Source organism: Saimiri boliviensis, chromosome 11 (genome assembly GCF_048565385.1).
Source record: "Saimiri boliviensis isolate mSaiBol1 chromosome 11, mSaiBol1.pri, whole genome shotgun sequence".
Classification (NCBI taxonomy): domain Eukaryota; kingdom Metazoa; phylum Chordata; class Mammalia; order Primates; family Cebidae; genus Saimiri; species Saimiri boliviensis.
In genome coordinates, this window is record NC_133459.1 from 59,190,380 (window position 1) to 59,196,888 (window position 6,509).

Sequence of the window (6,509 nt, forward strand, 5' to 3'; positions counted from 1 at the left end):
GTTACATGCAGCTTTTGGCTAATCAGACTAGCAGTAGACTATCCACTCTGACCCTGAACTTTTGTTCAGGGCACTTATTTTCCCATTAGAGTTTTTGCCAGCAAGAACAAGGTTTACTTGTATGCTATGATGTTGCCTATTGCCTCACTTTATACAGCTTGTTAAACATTAGAAATGAATATACTGATTGGTTTAGTAATTGTTTTCTAAGTTGTAAGCTTTTAAAAAAAAAAAACTGCACGCTGATGTCATATTCTGGGTGAAACATTCTACTTCCTTGTATTTCGAGAGCTCATAGATTTTATAGACTGTTACTTTTTATGGCAAATTGTGTCATCTCTTTTTTTTTCCTTACAAAGATCACCAAATGCCTCTCTTTTTTTAACTTGGAAAACTGTAATTTCTTTTCTGTAAAGTTTACTTGGAAGTTGCTTTTCATTTAAAATTATTTTACAGATGTTTTACCGCCAGGAAAATAACATATAAAAGTGGTGGAAACATTTAGCAATGCAGTTGCCTAAAAATAAACAATGTTGAAAGCTCACATGCTGCTGTTTAGGCTGCAAACTGCAGGGAAGTTTCTCTAAACTTCAATGCCTCTAGATCTTTGCTTTGAAAAGGGGTGAGAAATCAGAGTGCTCTCTAAAGAAGTTATGCAAGTTATCATAGGGAATAAATCAATTTGTTTCTTTTCCTCCAAGGTGACCACATACCATAGCATTTCAGATCTGCCAGTTACAAATAATTCTAATGTAAATTTCCCATTATAGATGGGAAATTGAGGACTTTGATTAAGGAGGAGGGAACTAATTAAAATAATACAAATTTCACATTTTCTCTTAGCTCTCTTTCCTTGAATAACACGCTCTCCCTCTCCCTCCATTCGCCCACCTCGCTATCCCAAACAATTTTCCCCAGCTGAAAGAAAAATTTAAACTTCCCTCTGGCTGATATAGTTCTTTAACCAAAGGATAGTACAAGATCGGAGTTTCACACTAAAGGCAAATAAAGCTTTAAAATTACCTCATGCATCATCTGGCTGCACAGACTCCGGGCTCATAGTGGGAACCTCCGGCTTGGTCCTCCCAGCATACAAAGGCGACTCAGTGAATGCCCCCTCCGCCCGTGGAGACGCGGCCTCAGCTGCCAGCGACAGGATATGCAATTTTGCTTTTTAATGAATCGTAAACAATTTGTATGGCAAATGAGTTTGTTTGTTTTAGTTTCGGGGCATATGTTGTACCAGGTTGTAGACAGTCATTACCTACTCCAGAATTTTAGGTGAGAGTGGGTAGAGCCCTGGATCATTTTTATTTTTCTAAATAATAAAGACACACTGGGATGAAAGAAACTGGTTAATAAAAGACTGAGAATAACAACCTCTCTTCTCCTTCTCTCTCTCCCCTGTTTTCCTCTCTTTCCCCACCCCCTCTCATAACTCATTCAGACTTACAGTACGGCTTTAGCTACACTTTTTGACAACTAACTGGAAATAATCAGTTGACTAGATTCATCTTTAATTTTTTAAGAATACGTTTTAACTTTGTCTTTAAAAGACTACTTTTGTTTAAGAAAGAGTTATTTTAAAATGTGAAATACTGAGAAGGGCCATCTCTGTCCTCTATTACTTTTTGTGGTTGAAGCTAAGGTTGCCTTGAGGAACACGAGCTATAAGAATTATAAATACATTTTTTATACCAAATGGAGCAAGAAAGGGGTCTTGTTATTGAAAAGTCAAATAAAAACGTGTATTCAAACCCACAGAGTTGTAAACAACTTAGAAGTTAACAAGCAACCAGGGTTCAAGCACGTACATTTTAACAGTAATTACCTTTGGCGCTGCCACTTATAAGAAACCTTTTGATATCTGAGCCACTTCTCTAATGCTTTAATCATGCAAATCAAGAAATAGATATTACGTATCAACTTAATCTAGCTCTGTTGTGACATCGCTAGTAGAAACCCTCCCATAGAAAAGTAAAGAAAACCCTCATGAAATTTTCGTCAGCTCCAAATGAAATGGAGGCACCCTGGAAGCATGTATTTGCTTCAAAATATAATTCTGTCCAGCAGAATTATCTCCATTCCACCCATATGGCATAAAATGAAGGCAGAATGAACATTCTCCTCTTCGTAATGATTTAGTGATAACAATGTGTTAGGGGACTATTTTTATGTGAATTACAAAATGCACTTGTCTTGCTTCTGCCCTCCAATTTAAAAACTCATAGTGACTGTGAAATGAAGGCAACTAAATTATCCTACAACCCCCTCACCCCATGCTAGGTCCTGAAGCACTTATTTTGGGAGCGTTCTCTTTAAAAAGTTTGACATACGCTTTTAAAATCAAGAACTGTCTGTCACTTAACCCAAACTTGTGCGACTTTGCATACCAGGAAAACACTTGGGCAAGAAGGACATGCTGTGCCTTGTAGTATAAATGCCTACTTTTTAAAGTATACATGTAAAAAATAGCAAGATACTTCTATGAAACACTGCCTTTCTATGTTCAACAATTCAAAAAAATAAAACCCTCAACTCCAGCCTACTTCCTAAATGATTGGCAGCTTTAACCACTGCATACACAAAATTAAGAACTCATATTTCATGGAAACATTTTATTGTTGTTAAGATGCGTTGGATTCACATCTTATGTTGTATTTACCATTTCAATTTTTAAGATTCTCAGTGGAACAACTCTTGTTAATGATTGTTTGTTATAATTCTTTGAAGATATGGCCTAATGGAAATTTGTCTGTGAATTTTCACTTACACTTTTATGATAAACTAGGAAATTGCTATAATGTCTATAAATAAAAATACTCAAAATGAGGGGATTCAATAAATTATAATGCATATTATATCCTCAGCACTCAGCATGTTTTTTGAGTCCATGATAAACATATTTATACACATTCAATTTAATGCATTTGCACTCTCTATTTTTAAGTATTCTCGCAGATATTTGCAGTGCAATGCTCTACCTGAGTTTATTTTTAAATGCACAATTTTATTTTTATTGATCATCATAGATATATTTAAGTATATTAATTTCTAAGAATATGCATTAACTTACAAGATTTCTGTACACTCCAACGTTATTTTCTCACAGTATAAGCAGATTGCAAGTAAAATCTGGACGGGTTAGGTTCTTTTTTTCTCTCTCTCACATATATTAAGAGGTTATCTTTACCATTTTCTTTTAGATTAGCCTTGTACAACATCTTTTAAAGTACCATTTACTATTTTTAGGGAGAAGCAAATACATTGAACTATGTTCCTATCTTTTTTCTTTAAATCAAATTATGATCCAAATGTACTTCATTCAGAATTGTGATTGGTTACTTAAGCAAGTTTATGTACTTCTATCTTTTTTAAAATCTTGCTTTCCTGTTGTTATGCTCATATTTCTCCTGTGAACTTTAGACAGTGAAACAAATGCTTTGTCCTTACTTATTTTCTAGTTGATTTTCCTTCACCTGTACTGAATATTGACAGGAATGGTTCTAATTTAAAACCAAAAGAGTCAGGGGCTGATTAGAAGACAGGAAATTGGAGGATTAAACTGTCTGGTTGCACTTCCTTTACTTATCAGCACTCAGTAACTCACTCTAGATTACAAACTCAACAGGACAATTTTTACAATGCATTGTTTCCTCTGGATGTTTACCTATATACAGTGCATGTGAGGGTGTGCGTGTGTGTATGTGTGTGTGTGCATGCGCGCACATGTGCAACCAGGCATGCACATGTATCTGTATGTGTCTGTGTGTGCACTCATGAGTAGGAACAGAAAAGAACCAGCAGCTGGTAGTTATAACTAGATGCTTTTAAGTGGAATAGTTTTAAACCAAAGGGGCTTATACTATGGGCATGAAAGTTCATTCAAAGACTATAATCCCAGGATATTCTCAAAACTTTCTTATGAAAACAGTTCTACAAAACCAAGCAAACAATGAAATACTATAAGGGAGAAAGCAAGACGCACTGTTTTGGAAATGAAAAAAAAGATTGCAGTAGCCCTAATGCAGTCCATTTTTCCTCAGTTCTGCTCAAATGCCAAACACCCATATTAGTGAACGAGTAGAGAAGGGGACCCATAGGGAGTTGAGGGAGTTAATCTAACAGGCATTCAAAACCATTTTGAGATCCTTTTGGCATCAACTGAGAAAGGAATCTTTCTAACTGTGGCAGCAGGTTTGAATGTTCCAGGTGAGCATATATGATGACATGGGTGCTTGGCAGGGAATGAAATAGCAGATCAGAACAAGAGGGTAAAGATTCGTCTTATGCCATCGGACCATTTAAAATTAAAAATAAATAACGAAAACAAGCCACTGTTCTAGATTTTTACTGTGTCCTGTATCTTTGCAGAGCTGTGCTCTGGAAACCATGCTGAGAATTGTCATTTCTGACCTCACTCTGTTCACCTCTCTTGCCCTCAATAAGTATTTGTTTGTTTGGCTTAAGAGAGTTCTAGATGAGTGTGTGACCATTTTTCCTGCTTCTAATTACAATGGTGGGTTCTACTGAGAGATATAGAAGATGAAAAGGAGTGAGTGTGTGATCTTGCAAAATGAATTGATTTCTTAGACTGGTAGAACTGGGAGTTAGCATTTAGGGGCTGGCTCTGGCAGTCCTCTATTCCTTCACTTACTCACCAAATATGTATTGGGCCCCCACTAAGGTCCAGAGTGGGAGAAAATCAGTGGCTGCTTCTGCCAGCTGCCATCATTCAAGTTTTAAAAGCACTAGGGAATCCCACTGCATGTAATGAATAACATTGATTGATAACTATCTGTGAGAATCCGTGCAAGGGGCTTTACATATTTCTTTTTATTTTTTCACTTAATCTTCACCACAAACCTATAAAGTAAGCATTATTGTCTTGCTTTAGATATACACAAGAATCAAAACTTTAAAAAAAAGTGGCCCACTGCCCAAGGACGTGCGCAGGCCGAGGATGGGCTGCCCAGACCACACAGTCCATTCGCTTAATCTTAGACCAAATTTGTCTGAAATGAATTTATGATTTTAGCACTAGAATGTAATGTTATTCAGAACTTCACAGACGTAGGACCGTCCCTTGGTAGGATGGTGTTTGGGGGGCACAGTTCTGTTTGCTAAGGTAACAGGCAAAAAAGCCTTATACTGTGTCAAAGGCAAGAATAGGACACAAGTCTTGTGGTATCTGGTCCCTGTTCCAGAAGCATTGTCCATATTCCTGTTCTGAAGCAGAAAAATCTACTCTCATCACCTGCAAAAGAAATTCATTAGAAAGATGCCAGAGTCTGATGCAAAGAATGCACCTAGGCATATTAAAATGCACCTTTCATCAGAAGATGCATGCATGGGTCAGGGAAACCCAGTGTGTCTAAGTTCTTGCCAAATATTGAGAATATTTTTTCCTGCTAGCAATTTAATCTTTATTTAGCAAATATTTCACTTACAGTTTTAAATGGAGCATGCTATTAAAGAAAAAAAAAAAAGAGGCCATCTTTCCAAAGAAAAGTTCCAGGTTTTGGCTCTCTGTCTTTTTTTTTTTTTGTAAACAAACAGAAATGCCAACATCAAACAGTATTGGTGTTGAATACTTTCTGTTGCCACAGAATTGCTAATTAAAGGTTTGTCCCAATGTAGAGTTTTCTGTAAGAGAAGACACAATACAGGATATATATTGCCTCATGGCAAAGATCTTAATACATGCATTACAAGTAAACATTTATTTTCCAGACAACTGCTGACTATAAACAGTATGTCTCAGCCAGAGCTTTTTAATAGTGCCACATGTGGGAGAGATTTTTTATTCCTCCTAATCCAAGTTCCTTTTGTGATCCTTGATGTGCACATGCTATTGTCCTACTGACTATTTTAAATGGATTATAATTGGGAATAATGACTGGGCCAGAGGTAGGGGTGCGTAATCCCGGGCAGAGCAGCCTTCCACCAAGTCAAAGCACATGAGGCCCTAGAGCTGGAAGCCCGCACTTAGAAGCTGAATTGAGCACAAATGTATGTGGCTGGCCCTTCTTGCCAAATAGATATCACATGACACTTCCCATCTCCCCCACATGACCTAGGTGTAGACAAAGTCTAAACCCATCTAGGAGATGAAACATTTTCGTTCCAAGAATAATCCCATCTGCCTGCCCCGACTCCCAACATCCTTCGACCACCCTCTCCTTCACAGATGTGTGCTTTTCAGTCCTGCTGATGAAATGGCTTAGCGGCTGGGTTTGATAAGCCCTCTTCAAATGTTGAAAAGATAAACAGTGTCGGCTAAATAATTGATTTCAACTATTCATTTAAGAATCAATTACAGTCATCCCACCTTATTCAAGGAGGATTCATTCCAAGACCCCTCGTGGATGCCTGAAATCAAAGTACCGAACCCTATGAATACTATTTTTTTTCTATACATACATACGTATGATAAAGTTTAATTTACAAATTGAGGATAGTAAAGGGTTAACAACAACTACTAATAGAACAATGATAGCAATATACTT

At 37.0% G+C, this 6,509-nt stretch overlaps 1 long non-coding RNA gene across 1 annotated transcript in view; it reads right to left on the bottom strand.

Annotated features, from left to right (window-relative positions):
* Nucleotides 1-1,127, bottom strand: part of LOC141580261 (uncharacterized) — a 52,062-nt gene extending 50,935 nt beyond the window's left edge. The window contains exon 1 of the long non-coding RNA XR_012512441.1: nt 1,024-1,127. This is a non-coding gene — a long non-coding RNA (uncharacterized LOC141580261). The remainder of the gene's footprint in view (nt 1-1,023) is intronic.
* Between the last annotated feature and the right edge of the window lie 5,382 nt (nt 1,128-6,509).